At 40.2% G+C, this 18,494-nt stretch overlaps 1 protein-coding gene across 3 annotated transcripts in view; it reads left to right on the top strand.

The window, feature by feature from the left end:
- The window catches only part of AQR (aquarius intron-binding spliceosomal factor), a 2,539,865-nt gene that overhangs the window by 2,083,440 nt on the left and 437,931 nt on the right, over positions 1–18,494 (top strand). The gene's annotated exons all lie outside the window — the stretch shown is intronic.

Below are 18,494 nucleotides of genomic sequence, written 5' to 3' on the forward strand. Positions count from 1 at the left end.
GACTTGCTCAGTGAGTTGATTTTGTTATTTAACAAACACAGGTGTAAGTTGCTTGAGGTACTGATTTGGGACAATGAAAGGATAATGGTGTGTTTGAACAACAGTATCGATGACATTAACAAATCATTAAAATCAGACTTGTTATTTAATTCTAAAATTGATGAATATAAAGCTGTTTTTTTTATAAAGTTGATCAACTTGTTTGTGATTTAAGAGCTAAAAAGATAAAAAAGCTATTAAGTGATAAACAAGGATATGAAAAAGGGTGTGCATACCCAAATCCACCTAGTGTTCATAGTGCCTCATCAGGGAATGATTGGCAAAGTAACTCTGAGGGGATTGAAGTCACAGATGAACATGGTGAGGTGGAGCATGTTAGAAATGAGGTAACCCCTTTACAACACCCCCCCCAAGGAAATCCGAGAGGTTGATGAACCAGAGGGGGGGTCAGTTGCACCAATTATGCCCCTACGACCTACATTCACAGGGGGAGGGGAAGAGGGTTGAGGTGGGGCAGGAACTGGTAGAGTCCACACCACCAGTTTGTAATATTGTCTAAAACTCTTTGAAAGACTTCAAAATGTATAACTATAGTGATATGGAAGTCGCGGAAGAGTGGGGTAACTTATTTCAAAAGGGGCTGACTTTTGTCCCTGCACAAAATGCTAAAATCGACAATGTGTTGATTCAACTTAAATCTTACACAAGGAAACTTAATTTTAATTTTGTATTCGACACCAGTAGTAGAGCGGTTCAAGGGAATTGTACTAAGAGACCAGGCACTCTCAATCCCCCCCCTACACCCTTTATCAACATTTTTGAGAGACTTTGTGAAATGGAAATAAGAAAGTTAATTTCCAGGCCATTCCCTTTCACTAAGAACTTGAATAGGGATGAATGGAACCTATTATCAAAGATATCTGGGAATAGTGGTATATGGGTCATGAAGCCTGATAAGGGTGGGGGGCTTATTGTCATGAATACAATTGACTATGACAGTAGAATGCTTCCTGTACTCTATACAGATGCATACGAAGAAGTGTCTAAAAATAAAATTAATGTGGCAATGCGTAAAATTGACCTTGCCCATGAAGAGTTATTTTTTGAATGACCAAATTACTGGGGCAGAATACGAATACATGAAAGTTGTATATCCTAGGACATCTACAATCTTTGAAATACCAAAGATTCACAAGAATCCTCCTGACCCCCCACTGAGACCTATAGTTGATGTGAAGGCCTCAAAACCTTTTTTTTTATTTCTCAATACATTGACCAGCAAACTAAGAGAGTATTTAAAAACTATTCATATCTACTGAAGGATTCTTGGGATTTTTTGATGAGTGTAAAAGATAACTTGTATTCAGAAGGCACTATTTTGTTATGATTGACGTAAAAGATTTGATATGAAGCTGATCACTCTCGCCGTTCATTCATCACTGATGGGTTCGGAGCCGATCCTCTGCTCCGACACGGCCGACTAACAAGCTGAAAGTTCTCCAGTAGCGCGAGACCCCACCCCTTATCCCATAATGCACAGCTGGAATTACCTCCGATCTAGTTTGCCGTGGCAAGGATCTCTTGGTTTCCAGCTTGGCTCGAGACTTTACTGGGAGTTTTTCAACTTTCATCAAGTTATATTTTTTCATTTTTATATATCCTTGTTCTGTTCTTAATAGCAGATATACTAGCTAGTAGATAGTAGTTTTTCTGTGTTTATACTCCTTCCCTCAGTATTATCTATCTTGCCTTCGGCCTTTTGACCTTAGGATCCCTTCTTTAGTGATTAGTCAGTGTTCCCTTTTGGAACTGTTATTTCTAGATCCCTTATTAGTGTTTGTAATTATTTAGTTGTCAGTGCCCCTTTTGGGCTGTGGGTGTGTTTGTGTGAGTTACTTAGTTGGAAACCGCTCATAGTTAAATAGTGTGCTTGAGTTGTGTAATGTCTGAAGAAAAAGACAAACATCCAAAGTGTGGGTTTAAAAAATGCCCAGACTGCAGACAGAAAATGTCAGTCACAGATGCCCATGTGCAGTGTGTTTACTGCTTGGGTGAGGTACATCTGCAAGAGTCTTGCAGTATATGTCACTCCTTTTCCACAAGAGTGTTAGCAGAAAGGAAGAGGAAATTGATTGATGGGATGTCATCAAACACCCCTTTTCTGAGGCATTGTCCGACCAGGATGGAGCCAGTAAATCATCTAAATCTTCTAAGTCTTCCACTGATTCTAGATCAAAAAAAGGAAAGAGGTCAGAGAGTGTGGTGACTTCGGCTCCACTGCCTTCGGAGCCGACAGTCTGCTCTTTTCGGAACCGGGACACGGCTTTGGAATCGGTTGCTGAAAAACCTCCATTCGTATTGCTCCAGTAGGCTCCATCTGTCCACTCTTCAAGGTCCTCTGTCAGCCTATCTGATCTGGATATGGACCGGCTGGTTCAGAAGCTCTTAAAGGCACCAGGCCTAGTTAAATTGCTGTCGGCTCAGACACAACCGTCGGAGCCAAAAACTGCTACCTTTGAATTGTCTTGTCCTCCTCTGAGCCATACCGGACCTTCAGAACCGGAGGAGGCTGACCTGTTGATTGCGGATCCCTTGGAGCCGACACCTGCTCCAGTGTCATTGGCACCATCTGCTCGGACGTTCTCTGCGCCGACCGGGGACTCTAGGAACCGACACTCTCCAGTCTGGTCCGGGTAGGATAGAGTGCCGACTCTTCCTCTCGGGGCCTTGGCTCGGGTGAGCTCGGCTCCTACCCCAGGCTCGGAGCCTACGGCTTCGGTGCGGGAGAAGATCGCTGTACCATCGGAACAGTCGACTCCTTCTCATCGGAGCCAAGGTGCATTCGATGCCATGAGGCGAATGTTGTCTCCCAAGACTTCCTCATCTCAAGGTCTGGCCTCTTCTTCTCCTAAAGTGCCTGTGTCTGTTTCTGTTTCCTCTGGTCATCCCAAGCGTAGAGACCCAGAGCCTCAGGTAGCCCCACAGGGCGCTACCTGCTCTTCTGAGACCTCTCCAGAAGTTCCCCCTGAAGAGGTTCCCAGGAAGAGATTATGCAAGAAGAGGCATTTGGACTCCCTCCAGGAGTCTATCACATTGGACACTGACCTGGATGAATCAGAAGGGTCCCCCAGATCCCCCTCTGAGGACATCTCCTTTGTGGAGATTCTTGAAATTCTTAGGCAGAGGGGTGATTAGCAGTCCAAAAGCCCTACTGAGGACGAGTCGGTTCTCCTGAAGGTGTTTGGGTCTCAACCTTCCACATCTTTGGTATCTCCGCCCTACAATGAGCTTATGGATCCGGTCTCTCGTAGGGCGTGGGAGTCTCCAGAATCTATGGAACCTGTTCCTAGGAGGCCTAATATGTTTATTTCAGCCCCTGTGGATAAGTCCTTTTTGACCAAGGGAGTCCCTGTTGATGCCATGGTGGTGGCGGCAGCCACCAAAAATGAAATGTCTGAGACTTCCTCATCTATCCATCCTCCTAACAGAGAATCTAGGATCATGGATAGATATGGGAAATGTATGTTCAGTTCAGCGACTTTCTCACTCAGATCACTGAACTACTTGACACATTTTACCAGACTGCAGAGAGATCTCCTTAAGGAGTTGGGAGATACTCTTCAAGGTGCTGTAGCTTTGAGTTTATCCGATAAGATTGCTAGTCAGCTCTCTACCCTCAATTCGATAGTCAACACGTCCATGCGTCTCGTATCATACACAGCTGATGTTTCGAGTAGAGCCGCAGGTACAGGAATCACTCTTCGTAGGCATGCCTGGATGCGACTCTGTTCCTTTGCGGAACCCTTCAAGTCTTCTTTTACTAATACCCCATTTGACGACTCATCTTTGTTTAGGCCAAAGGTGAAGGAGAATTTGACCAGGTGTGAGCAAGAAGGAAAGACTCTGTCTCCCGTCGGAGTCCGTTTTTCCACCCCCACTTGACCCTTTCCCAAAGGTTAGATGGGAGGAAAGATGTGGTTCCGGAAAGCCCAAGGAGCCTTTCAAGACGCACGTGAAGAGCCCCCCTCCAGAGGCAGCGGAGGGGGTTTCAATGGAAGACGCCACCCTCGCAGCAGAGGGGGTCCGCAACACCAGGCTGACAGAGATCACGTCTCTGGTCAATCCTACCAGCGCTCCTGAAGGGAGGCCCGGCTGTCCTACTCTGGAGGCAGTCGGGGGTCACTTATCATTGTAGCCCAAAGCCTGGCTAAATATAACAAACGACATTTGGGTACAAAGTATCATTTCCAGAGGGTATTTCATACCGTTCTCCACCCAGACTCTTCCCGTCAAAAAAATCCCGGACATTTCATCCAGTCACATGGGGCAAGCAGCAATAGAGGTATGCCGATTGCTAGAAAAAAAAGTCATCCAGCCAGTCCCAGCAGACCAGATAGGATTCAGAACTTACTCAAGGTTCTTTTTGGTTCCAAAGAAAACAGGGGACTGGAGACCCATTTTGGATCTCAGCAGACTCAACCAATTTGTGAGAAAAGAGAAGTTCCGAATGGTCATGCTACAGTCCATACTCCCGTTCTTGGGGAAGGACAATTGGATGTGCTCGATCGATCTCAAGGATGCATACTACCACATAAAGATTGCCAGACCATCCAGAGATCACCTGCATTTCCGGCTGGGAGCCAATCATTATAATTTCCGAGCTCTGCCCTTTGGTCTCACTACAGCCCCCAGAGTGTGCAAGTGCATGGCAGTAGTCGAGGCTCTCCTGAGGTGTTTAGGATTCCAGGTGTTTTCGTATCTAGACAATTGGCTCCTTACCTCCACCACCAGGCATCAACTTCTTCAAGCGAGAGGAGCTACTCTGACACTTTGCGATCAGCTAGGCATTACAGTCAACTTCGAAAAGTCTGCCTTATTGCCATCGCAGCATATTGTTTTTATAGGGACAGAACTAGACACGTCAGCCATCACTCTCTGCCTTTCGCCAGAAAGAATCTCTATTCTTCGCCAACACATCATGTCCCTGATATCAAAGAACAGAGCACCGGCAGCAGAGGTATTGAAAGTTCTAGAATTGATGGTGGAAGCTATTCTAGCAATCCCATTAGCAAGGATGCATATAAGAATCCTTCAATGGCTTCTATTCACACAGTGGTCTTACCAAGAACTTCCAATGGGTCACATGATCCTGATAACGAATTCCTGCAAGAAGGATCTTCAATGGTGGTTGACGTCTATGTCACAATAGGACATCTTTTCATGCTACCCCCCCTCCAGTTGCCACTGTGACCACGGACGCTTCCCTGATAGGGTGGGGGGGCTGCTTTTTCAGGGAAAGACTGCCCAAGGCACATGAACAGATCAAGAATCACATCTGCATATCAATGCCCTAGAGGTGAGAGCAGTACTTCTAGCGTTGCAATACTTTCAGGACTGTCTTCTTCTAGGGTCAATTGCAGTACAGACGGACAACATGTCAGTGGTCTGGTATCTGAACAAACAAGGTGGGGCCAAGTCTTATCCCCTTTGCCAAGAAGCCCTCAGAGTGTGGCAGTGGGCACTGTCATCCCAGCACTTTCTGTTGGCAATGCATATTCTGGGCAAATCTAACGTCATAGCGGACAGACAGAGCAGAGCAATCTTATTGCCCCACGAATGGTCCCTCAAACAAAAGATTGCGGACAGGATCTTCTGCAAATGGGGCCAGCCTTCCTGCGACCTGTTCGCCAGTCACATCAACAACAAACGCAGAAGCTATTTTGCCCAGATTCCCACACCAGGTCACTCCCCAAGGGATGCTCTTGTCCACGATTGGCCCCCGGGTCTCCTCTATGCATTTCCACCAATTCCCCTGATGCCCAAATTCTTACAGAAAGCAAAGTCGCTGGGACGGACAGTCATCCTTATAGCCCCTCATTGGCCTTGGCCGAATTGTTTCCCATTTCTTTACCATCATATTCTGGAAGATCCATGGATCCTGGACCCAGTTCCGGACTTGTTGACACATCCGTCAGGGGATCTTCACCCATCATTGCAGACACTGAAGCTAACCGCTTGGCTGCTCCAATTCCCTGCATAGCTAGGCTCTGTAATCTTTCCCATGACACTAGTCAGATTTTGTTGGCTTCCCATAAACCTTCCACCAGAAAATTTTATAGTAATAAGTGGAAGAGATTTTCCATTTGGGCTTCTTCCCACAACATTGACCCTTATCAATAGCCATTGTCTTATATCTTACAATTCTTGACAGAAATCTTCAACAAAGGAGCAGCGACAGCTACGGTGTGAGTACAATTAGCTGCTGTATCTAATTTCCATCTAGGAATTGATGGTTTGAATATTATGGCTCACCAATTGTCTAAGGCTTTTCTAAAAGGTTCCTTTCACATAAGGCCTCCAGTGAAGACACCTTATTCCCCCTGGAATTTGAATTTTATGTTATCTCGTATCATTCTTCCTCTTTTTGAGCTTGCATCATCTTGTGAACTAAAATTTTTGTCGTGGAAAACTATCTTCTTAGTAGCCATCACTTCAGCCCGTAGAGTGTCAGAGCTCCAAGCCCTTTCCATCAAGCCCCCTTACATGGTCTTCCATACTGACAGAGTATCTGTCAAGACAAATCCATCCTTTCTGCCCAAAGTATGTTCTGAGGTTAACATTAATCAAGTCATTGAGTTGCCCGTTTTCTTCCCTAATCATACCAACAAATTGGAATATATGTTGTATAACCTCGATGTTCATAGACAACGTAGATTTTATTTGGGCAGAACAAAAGACATTAGGAAATCAGATCAGCTCTTTGTGTCTTTTTCTGAGACCAGGAAAGGTAAACCAGTTGCTAAAACAACGCTGTCTAAGTAACTGTCAGATTGTATCACCTGTACATATGCTTGTCATAATATGTCCTTGTCTAGTAAGGTAAAGGCTCATTCAACCAGAGCAGTTTCTACCTTGTCAGTCTTTCAGGCCAAATTGCCTTTAGATAACATCAGTGCAGCAGCCACATGGTCTAAACCTTACTACACTTTTATAACTCATTACAAAGTGGATAAGGCCTCCAGGGACAGGACTTCATTTGATTCCACGGTTCTGAAGAGTGTACTTCCATGAGCCACCCAAGATCAGTGTGCTAGCGACGCTACCCATCCGTGATGCATGAACGGCGAGATTGAACAACTTCACATAAAGAAGTTATGTACTCACCATAACGTTCCATGTGAGTTGTTCCATCTCGCCTTCATTCTCACGTCCCTCCCTCCTTCCCCCTCCTGGCTGGCAGTTGACCTGGAGGCTGTCTTCATCCTGGTTTTTCAATGTGTATTCATGCCTAGGCAGAATAACTATTGTATATGGTATGCAGCAAACAAGATCTGAGGTAATTCCAGCAGTGCATTATGGGATAACGGGTGGGGTCTCGAGCTGCTGGAGAACTTTGAGCTTGCTAGTCGGCCGTGTTGGAGCTGAGGATCGGCTCCAAACCCATCAGTGATGAATGAAGGCGAGATGGAACAACTCGCATGAAACGTTATGGTGAGTACATAACTTCTTTTTTTCTGTGATCCCCATGATACTGCAATAGATTGCTTTTTTTTTCAATTTCTTTTTTTACAAATGGATTTGGGGCACAACAAATGTCTAACCTTGGGTAGCCTTATGGAACTGGTGTTGGAAAACAATTTCATCTGGTTTGAGGGACAGCTCTTCAAATAGAAGAATGAGATAGCAATGGGCGCAGCCTGCGTCCCGATATTTGCAAACATTGTCATGGCATACTGGGAAGTTAATTTTATTTTATCTCCAAGTTCAAGGACTGTTGGTCCCTTTACAGACATTTTATAGATGACATTATTATGTTTTGGAGGGACACTAATGAGAGGTTGGAACAGTTCTTCAAGTATATAAATGAATCCACAGAGTTCTTGAGGTTTACCATGGCAATTGACACTGTGTGTGCCAGCTTTCTAGATGTTAGTATTAAAAAGAACAGGGAGAGTAATAAGTTTGAGTCAACACTTTATAGGAAGCCGACTTATTCGAATTTCCTCTTGCACTTTGATAGTTGGCACCCTCTTCATAGAAGAGGTCATTAGTCAAGGGACATTGTGTAAGGCTGGCCTGTATGGTTAGTGAAGACAGCTATTTTGTATTAGAATGAGGCAAACTTTGGGAGATGTTGACTAGAAGGGGTTACCCCAGAGATTTTCTTCTAGTATTTTTGCTGAGCTTCAAAGGAAGAGAACTGATGGAACTTAAATACCCCTACCCGGGAAATTACAAAATCAAGTAGTACTAAAACCACCAAATCATGAAAATGACACCAATTTTAATAAGGCTCTTATTATTCCATATTGTTTGCAATTGAGTGATATAAGTGCGGTCATGCCCAAAAATTGTGCCATATTTGGTGGTCAGCAAGACATTATTGATAAGGTAGGTAAAAGACCTATTGTAGTTTACCAGAAAGATGTATGCATCAAAACCATGTTGGAAAGAAAAGTGTATGAGGCTACCAGTGGTAAAACGATGAAGTGTGGTCATTGTACACAGTGTGAAAATATTTTGGACGGTAAAGAAGTAGACATTTGGGGTTATGGCACTGAATTTAAAAAAGAAACATCACTGTAACAGCAAGGGGGTGATATATGTGGCAAAGTGCCAACAATTGAAAGGATTTTACTTTGGGAAAACTGTTAGACACTTAAAAAACAGGCTGTATCAACATTTTTTGACACTGCAAAAAGATGAACATAGTGCTTTATACAGGCACACTAAGGAATATCCAAATCACACTTTTACATTCATTATCATTGACAGTGTCCAAGAGAGACCTAGAGGTGGATGTGTAGGTCTGTATGTAGAATACCAGGAGTTAAAGTGGCAGCTTAGATATAATGCTGCTAACAAACCTGGGCTTAATGAGACTGTATCCATGTCTTGTTATCTTAAAGCTAAAATCAATGTTTGCTATTTAGTTTAGCATTTTTAATTACACTTTAAATCTGTTTTTTGGCTTAAAAAGTTTTTTAAGGTAAAGAGTCAAAAGTTTAAAAAGTTAAGCATTTTTACATATGGTATCTTTAAGGATTAAAGGTTAATTATGACCTAGCCTTGTTTTTAATTCAGTCAGTCGTGTGACTTTTTAACTGTATTTAAGCTGGCTTTTTGTCATTGTGTTTTATTTTGAAGATATCTGTATACTTCTTGGACGAAAGCACTACATGAGAAATAAACAGTGTGTGCGCTACAGGTGCTTCGGGCACTTTATTTTCTATTTTTACATAAAGCGAAAAACAGTAATCACAGAGGGCCAGATAAACCAGTCCTACTGAATTGCATTCTCCTTTTTTGAATACAACAGTTGTCCCTGGTGCATTTTTTAGTGTCACCTCCCACCTTTCTTAGGCCCTTTCTTTGGTACTGACTTCTCTCATTCCAATACTTCCTTAATATTCCTGTGTACCTTGTATATAAACATTGGCTTGTCACCCAAATGTTGAAACAGATCCACATCTGTCTTTAAAATAGCCCAATTTTGGTAAATAATATGTTTTACCCTTTGGCCTAACCCATCATGTTTTATCACCATTGATTGCTGGAAATTCTTTGTTTTACATTCCATATTTTGACCTATTCCTTTTAACAAATCTGGCCTGCCCAAAATACAGCCAAATTTTGAACCCGTTTTCTATCACTTCCTTCTCTATTGATTTTATCAATTCCAAAGGGTACCCCCTGTCAAGAAACATCGAAGTCATGGTATTTATTTCCTTCACTGATGATTCCTCATAAGAAGTCATCCTGGCAGCTCAAATGAACTGACCCTTTACTAAATTTTCTTAGAATACATGGAATGACTACTGTTGAAGTGGAGGTAACTGTTCGAAAATGTTTCTTTCCTATATATGCTGGACTTTAGGCTTCCTTCTTCCCACTCAAGTTAAACATCTAAATAATGTATTACCCTGTCATGGTAATTATGACTGAATTTCAAAAATTCAGTTGTGTTAGCCAAATAATCCAAAAATTCATCTATTTCAGAAGGATTCCCTTTCCAAACAAAAAACATATCATCCAAAAATCTACCATAGTAAGACCATAGTGAAACATACTTTGAATTCATCACAAATTGTTTTCTCCCAATATAACATAATTAGTTTGGCAAAAGTGGGGGCGTAAGCCTCCCCCCCCCCCCCCCATTGCTACTCCACTGACTTGCCTACAATATTCTCCTTCAAAGTAGAGAAAATTGTTCTTTAATACTAATTCAATTAAGTCAACCAGGAACCGAATCATTCCCATCAAACTGTTGACCTGCAAGCAGCTCTTCCAGAAATTCTAAGCCTACCTCATGTGGGATGCAGGAAAAAAGATGGACTACGTCCACTAACAGAAAGCATGTCTGGTTCCTTAAAACCTCATTATTAATTTTGGCTAAAAAATCACAAGAATCTCGCAAAATATGTGGGTGTTGATTTAATAACAGTTTCAATTTCCTGTCAATATACACTGCTAGGGTGTAAGTTTTGGATCTCTGGGCCGCAACAGTTAACCTGTATGGAGGATCTAATACATTTTTGTGTACCTTAGGAATACCAAATGCTGCATGAACTAAGGGATTTTTGTTCATCAGAAAATTCATATATACTTAAAGAAATTACACTTTGATTTCTTTTTGGAAGATGCTCTTTTACAATTTTTCTGTAGGCTACGTTGATCTCATTCATAGGCGCTACTGCATAACGGTTACTGTCCATTAACGTAGCAAAGATTTAGTTCATGTAATCTATTCGCATAACTGTCATCACTCCCTCACCCTTATCCAGTTTCATAACTTTGATGTGCTTATCTCTTGACAACTCTGTTAATAACAAACTTTCTTCAATCTTTAAATTATTGTTGTATCTTTTGGCTTTTCCCGGTTAGAGGTCGCCATAGCGGAATTCTGGTCCGCTAATGATTGGCAGTAGATTTTTACGTACCGAGTTACCAGCCCTGACGTACAACCTTCAACGAAAGTACACCCATTCACGCATGTCTCCACACAGAAGACGCATTAGCTGAGAATCGAACAGGACAACGTCTTACTGTGAGGTGACAACGCTACCGCAGCGCCACCACCGCAGTTCAGTCGTTAAATTATGTGAACTCAAATTCTTTGCTCTTCGTAATGCATACAGATCTTTTTTCACATGCCTTCTCAAAAATTTGTAACACTTGGGGGATTAAATGTGCTTTTTCTCCTAAAACCTTGGCCAGATAGTCCATTAATGTTATCTTTGTTTAAAAAAGACAGGTTCAACTTCCTGGTGAATAATTTTAAATCCAAAATTGTCTTATAAATATTACCTTTATGTCCAGTGACAAATTTAAACCCTTTTTCAAACAAGTTAAAGTAAGGAACACCAGTCTCCCTATCAGTGTAATTAGAAATATGGAAGCCACTGTGCACAAGCATCTTTCCATCAAACTTAGTTTCAATAACACCAATTAACCTAACTTAACTGGAAAAGCTGGGAGTGGATTATATGTGAATGCCTGACCCCCTCCCTCTGTAATAGCTCCTGACCCCCATGTTCCATTCTGTGCCATGTTGTGGCTTTGGCCTTTCCCCTTTTTTCAGAACTTTTGAGGCTGGGGTAGGGGTACCTGTCCCCCTGATGTACCCCTAAAGCGGGTTCCTCCATTTCATTATCCTCATTATTGCCCCCTACATCTGGATGTTGACTATTTGCTCCCTTCCTACCATAATCAACATTTTGTTCTGATCCTACGTTTCCTAAGGGATATGCCTGCCCTTCTTTGTACTCTCTGCGGTACCTTAACAATTTCTTCTCTTTCTTCTGAATAGCCTGAGAAGTAGGTTTGTTTACATACGAAAAAAGTTTTCAAAATAATTCTCAGATTCTAAAAATAATAAATCCTGAGTAATGGCTTGCTCTAAAAATGTAACATCTTTCATTAAAACTTCAATGCGTTGATTATTAAACTTAATAAATTCCAGTAATTCTACCCCATGCCTGTTAAACATGTCAGTTAATGCAAAATACTCTTTAGAATCAGGTAAGACTCCAAAGGGAAATTTGAACAGTCTTAACCCCTTTGGAATCTGTGGACGAACCAAACACTCTTTTAAATATGCATTTTCAATCTGTAAAGTTCTTAACTTCTTTAGTTTGTTTTCAAAGTCCTTAAGCCAATATTTCAGACTAACCTGTTTATTATTAGTGACCGTAGAATTGACAGCAAAAGAAAAATCTTGTACCAGCCAACCGCTGAACCCATTACGATCCAGAATCAGCCCTAAAACTGTCCATTTGGATGTATGTCCATGGCATTATTGTTTTATGAAAAAAGCGTATTTCTCTGCCAAAAAACATTCCTTCTCTGCATCTCTCTCCTATTCTCTTCATGGTCTCCTTGGGATGCCTGGGATACGGAATCTACCACCGGAACCCTTCTTGCAGCATTGTCTTCTAAATTGGCACGGACCTGCAAATTGAGCCCTAAAGGTTGAGAATTTGAAGAACTTGTAATTATGTATTAATTTGATTGACTTGTGGGGTTAATAATTCTATCAACTGTGTCAATTGACCCATTGAGTTTTGAGTGGAATGTTGAGAATCCCCCTCCATATGAGATACTATATTGATAAGTGCCAGAAACTGTTACTAAGGAAACCAAGTCTGCTGTTCAATCAAACCTGCAATATCAATAGTGGCTAATACACTCCGTTTCCTCCAATCTTAACAAAAAAAAAAAAAAACCAAAACAGTGGCAAAACAAACTCCCTTCCACATGGAGAACTGACCAACAACGAATGACATCAATAAATAACTATGGCAGCCAAATAAATAGCATAATAGGCTCCAGAATCAAAACAGCGAAATAATATTTACCATTCACATTAAACATTACATTAAAAAATGCACCAGAGACAGCTGTTGTATTCAAAAAAGGAGACTGTAATTCAGTGGGACTGGTTTATCTGGCCCTCTGTGATTATTGTTTTTCATTTATGTAGGAAAAACTGAGAGGGGATTCTCTAAAAGGTTATATGAACATTTATATGATGTAAGAAGGGCTAATCACAACAATGCATTATATAGGCGTTCATGTGTATGTGTGAGAGTTTTAGAAAGTTTGTTTTGGTATATTAGAAGTTGTTCCTTAGGATGCTAGGGGGGAGCGTGGGAGAATAGGTTAGAATATAAGGACCTTCGATAGCAATTGACACTGGATGCTACAGTTAGACCAGGACTGAACATTTATGTTTCTGTTAATTCAGTGCTTAGAATGAGGGCAGATAAATTATAAAGGAGGAAGTACAATGTTTTGGAAGGTTCAGAGGGTGTAGATTTTTACATTTTGTGTTTGTTTATTTTAAATGAACTGTGCATTTTACAAAGTAAATGTGTTTTTAAATGTTCCTTTAAATGGAGTTGGATTCTGGTAACTGGCTTGTTAATTAGCATATTAAATGATTTAAAAGGGGTGATTGGTTTAGCTGAATTCCATTCTGAAGAAGTCCAAGTTAATGGATGAAAGAGCTTAACTGTGTTTTTATTTTTATTTTTAATAGTCATTGTTCATTCTAAAATGTCCTGAGTGCTGGAGGCCATGTAACTTCTTACTTGGTTCTTGGTTATAGTTTTGCTTGGATTCTGCCTGTTTTATAGAGACACTGTGACACAGGCATGGCCTTTGTTTCACCAATCCAAGAAATATCATTAGGAAATGCTCTTTGTAGTATGAAAGAGCACTAAAAGGGGAGGCAAAAGAAGTATTGAACACCTAGAAGACATATTTTAATTTAATGAGTCTGGGTACCCATAAATACTTTGGTAATTCCTTCTTTCTTGGGAGCTCCAGAGGATACATTCTCTGTAGCCTGTAAGGAACCATACACCTTGCCCCCCAGCACTAAAAAGCCTGGTAGAGTCTATAAGGTCCAGGAGTCCTAATATTCTCTCCAAAAGCCCAGTGGCTGATCCACCAGTGGTGTTTGATCCAGTGGGTGGGGGGGGGGGGGACTGCTGCTTCCTCCCAGTGCTTTTCTCAGGAACAAGGAAAGCAGAGTGCTGAACTGATTTTTAAAGACAATGTACACAGCTGCTATGCCATGGAAGTCCCAACACATCACAAAATGCAAATGGGTGCTGTAGATAATGTCTTACGGTTATAAACTACAGCACCTAGGAAACACGAAAGTATCAGGCAGCCCCCCTGTACCCCCATGTTAAGGATTTGTGCATGTAGTGTCTTCCATCCTAGAAGATTTTACAGCTAGGGGTCATAGAACCTGTGCTAAAACAGGACTAGAATAACCAATTCTTCTAGTACTCATCAAGAAGAGTCCATTGAGGCCTGTGATGAACTAGTCAGGGCTGAACACTTAGCTCAAGGTTTCAGAATTCATTGCAAGCCCTCTTACCAACCCTATTCCAACCAGCTCATATTGGCTGTCAAGGATGCAGATCAGCTGCAGATCCCTTCAAATGGGTGTCACACAGGGATATTTTTCTTCAGATTGTTCACAACCAGGGTGAATAGATCTGTTTGCTTCCCCAAGCAACAGGTAGCACAGAACATTTGTCTCTAGACTCCCTAACAAAAAAGCTTAGGCAGTAGATGTCTTCTTTGCATGATCTCTTTCTTTATGCATTCCTTCTGACCCCCCTTTCTTCCCAGGTGGTGATCCAGAAGGCATGGAATGAAGAGCAAGAATGTTTTTAAATGCTCGCTTTTGTCCCATACAGCATTGGTTCTCCCTCCTCAATCAGATGTCAAGGGGGAAACTTTATTTGCTGCTTTTGCAAATGGACGTCTTAACTCAGAACATGGAGGCCCTAGATAATTTAACTCTCTTGTCCTTTAGGCAGTAGTTCACAGAGGATGTGCTGAACATACTTAAGGAGCCTAAGAAACTTCCCACAAGGAAATTATACATAGAGTAAAAATGGAAGAGGCTTTCCCTTTGGTGCCTCAAGAAGAATCAGAACTCTGGCACAGCAATGGTGTCCAATATTCTCCCGCACTTAAGTTCAGTTTGGGCCTAGCTTATATCTCTGTAAAGGTACATCTCTCAGCCTGCATACTCATAAACCCCCTAGCTTCCTAGTGTGCTGCTAAGCATTTCCTCAAGGTTATCTTTCATCTGACACCACTCAGAAAAGCTCTTACTCATCCATGGGACTTGAATTATACCTCAAAAAACTGAAACATACCCCTTTTGAGTTAGCTGCCTCAGTCTTCCTCAAATATGTAACATACTGTCAGGTCATGATAGCCACGGGAAACCCTATTTCTGTAGGTCTTAATCCTGGAGGTTTACAGAAATGTCTCTACTTGAATAGGATTTTTTAATTCCTTGCCTAGGATCTAGTAGGGAGGTACCCTGCACTCATCTTTGGTGAAAATGTTCTAAAATGACACTGGCAGATGTCAGCTATATATAAGGAATGTACTAAAATTCGAAAGGGGTGGACATCCACCTGACCTGGAGAGGAAGGCAGCTGAGCTCTGGAAGGTCAAGCCGGGTAATTGGGCCTTCTGCAACAGGCATCACACTAGTAAAGACTAGTGCGATAATGACGTACTAGAGCTTCTTCTGTTATTGTATGTTATTTCACATTTGCATTTTTGTATGGTTCAACAGTTCTTTTGAGCCGTACTCTGTTTGCTGCCACTGTTGAACTGGCTTTTTTAGTTTCTGACTTGTCATATCTCCCTGAAAAATCCATAAAGAAGCAGACTCAGACCAGCACGGCACACAATCCACGTTTATTAATAATATGAGCGCTTTTGTTTGGTCCAATACCAGACTTCTTCAGAAAACACATAAAACACAAAAACATTCAGCTGTTGTACTTTAAAATTCATCATGTGATTAATCACCTGATCTCATTCCAGCACTAATCATGTGATTTGCCTTATAAGTTACTTAAAAACATTCATATTTCATATACATCATATACTATAAAATCCGATCATTTTATACAAATTTTTTTGTTAAAACATTATATTACATTAAAATATACTGAAAAACATACTAAAAAAATCAGAAATTAATCATTCAAAATGTTTGATAGCTTCCCTGCCTTACCTCTCTATTCAAACTCTTTAGTTTTAATATGGAAGTAACAAAACAAACATCATTTAACCCGTGTAATACATATGAATGGCAACGTAGTTGCCAACATAGTTCACATGCCTCTAATTTTAAAGATGCAGGTCCCCCCTCTTCCTTTTGGATTTGAGCAATAATTCTAAACTTAAACCAATGTCCTGGGTGGATTTTTACATGATTAGCTAAAGCATTATCTAATTTCTCCTCCTTTATAGCATAGAGGTGTTCATAAAGTCTCTCTCTCTCTCAGTTTCCTGTCTGTTTTTCCTATATAGAAACTGGGACAATGTTGACATAAAGCTATATAAACAGCACCACTAGAATTACAATTATGTTTATATTTTGTCTCATATTTTCTATCTCTGATAGTAAAACAACTTCCTGTGTCAATGTACTTACAGTGGGGGCAAGATTCGCATTTAAACATATCTTTAATTCTACTATTCGGTAAATCATGGAAATTTAAAATGTTTTTAAAATTCAAACCTTTCTTAAAAACAAATTTCGGTTTTATGTTACTGCAATTATTGCAAACTGTGTTAGTAGTTAATAAAGGCCAATTTTTATATATATTTCTTATAGCCAGTGCATCTGTGCTAAAAGTAGTGATAAAAAATAAATTATTAGGAATTCACTGTTACTCATATCTGTATCATCCAGAATGAAGTCTTGAGTATTCGGGTCGCATAAAATTGCTTTATAAATTCCTTGTATTCTTTTATTCACTACTTCAGTTCTTATCTCATTCACAGATTTGTCCGGGTATCCCCTCTTAGCAAACATATATATCAAATTATCACATTCAAGTAAAAAAATCAATTTATGATGTAACCATTCTGGCTGCCCGAACAAATTGCCCCTTTACTACTGACTTTTTTGTTTTAGTGAGTGTAAAATGAAGGAAAGAATTTGAAAATGTAGTTTTCCTAAAAATTCTAGCCTTGTAACTATTGCCCTCCTAATATTTTAAAAGTTTCACATCTAAAAAATAAATTTCATCCTTCTCATATGTGTGAGTAAACTGAAGGAAAGTTGTGGTATTACTTAAATATTGAATAAATAAATTTACTTCACATTCACTACCATTAAGTAAAATAAAAACATCATCTAAAAACCGTGTATAAAACTCTATCATATTACGAAAGTTGTTATTAAATATGTACATGTTTTCCCATTCAGCTAAAACAAAGCTATAAAGAAGGAAAAATTAGATAATGCTTTAGCTAATCATGTAAAAACCCACCCAGGACATTGGTTTAAGTTAAGATTTATTGATCAAATCCAAAAGGAAGAGAGGGGGGACCTGCATCTTTAAAATTAGAGGAATGTGAACTTTGTTGGCAACTACGTTGCCATTCATATGTATTACCTGGGTTAAATGATGTTTGTTTTGTAACTTCCATATTAAAACTAAAGAGTTTGAATAGATAGGTAAGGTAGGGAAGCTATCAAACATTTTGAATGATTAATTTCTGATTTTTTTAGTAACTTCTAGGGCAAATCACAGGATTAGTGCTGGAATGAGATCAGGTGATAATCACATGATGAATTTTAAAGTAACAGTTGAATGTTTTGTGTTTTATGTGTTTTCTGAAGAAGTTTGGTATTGGACCAAACAAAAGCGCTCATATTATAAATAAACGTGGATTGTGTGCCGTGCTAGTCTGAGTCTGCTTCTTTGTGAATTTTTCAGTGGTTTGTTCTTTTAAATTTGTATTTCCAAGTTTGTTTGGTGTTGGGAAGCATGGCTACAGAAGGCGTTATTGGTACACCTAATAATAATATTAATAGTAATGGAAGTGATACTACTATAAATTAAGACTCCGTTAAATTGACTCAGTTTATTAACAAAAAACGTTGATCATCTGTCAGCATTGGTTTGCCCAAGAGAAATGGACAATGTGATAGCCAGCAATAGAGATGAATGCAGGGTGCTTTCATCTCAGACTTATGAAAATCGTACCTCTCAGGAAACAAATATACGAGCTATGGCACAAGGTATGGAAACTAGAGATGAATCAGTTACTGATGCACTTAATTTAAGTGAATGGTTAAATGCATCAACTTCCCTGCAGACGGAAAATGTATCTAATAAAAGTAACCTAGGTAGTTCTTCCTCAACAGATATGATAGCCAACAACTTAGATATTCTTATTGTAAATCTTTGAAGTTGAAAAAACTTCAATTAGAAATTTCATATTTTCAGGAATGTTTAAGAAGACAACAAGTACCCAAAGGTCATAGAATCTGGCGTTACCCAACTGGATTAGTGAGAAATTCGCCCTTTCATTTGGATTTAATAAAACTGTTCGATAAGCAAGGACTTGAACTGTTGCAAATGTTAATAAAGCACTATCAGCTTATGGTTGAATCCCTGGTAGGGGAAATAAACATTATCGACACACAA

The sequence above is a fragment of the Protopterus annectens genome, chromosome 6.part0 (assembly GCF_019279795.1).
Source record: "Protopterus annectens isolate FY-2018-M chromosome 6.part0, PAN1.0, whole genome shotgun sequence".
Taxonomy (NCBI): Eukaryota; Metazoa; Chordata; order Ceratodontiformes; family Protopteridae; genus Protopterus; species Protopterus annectens.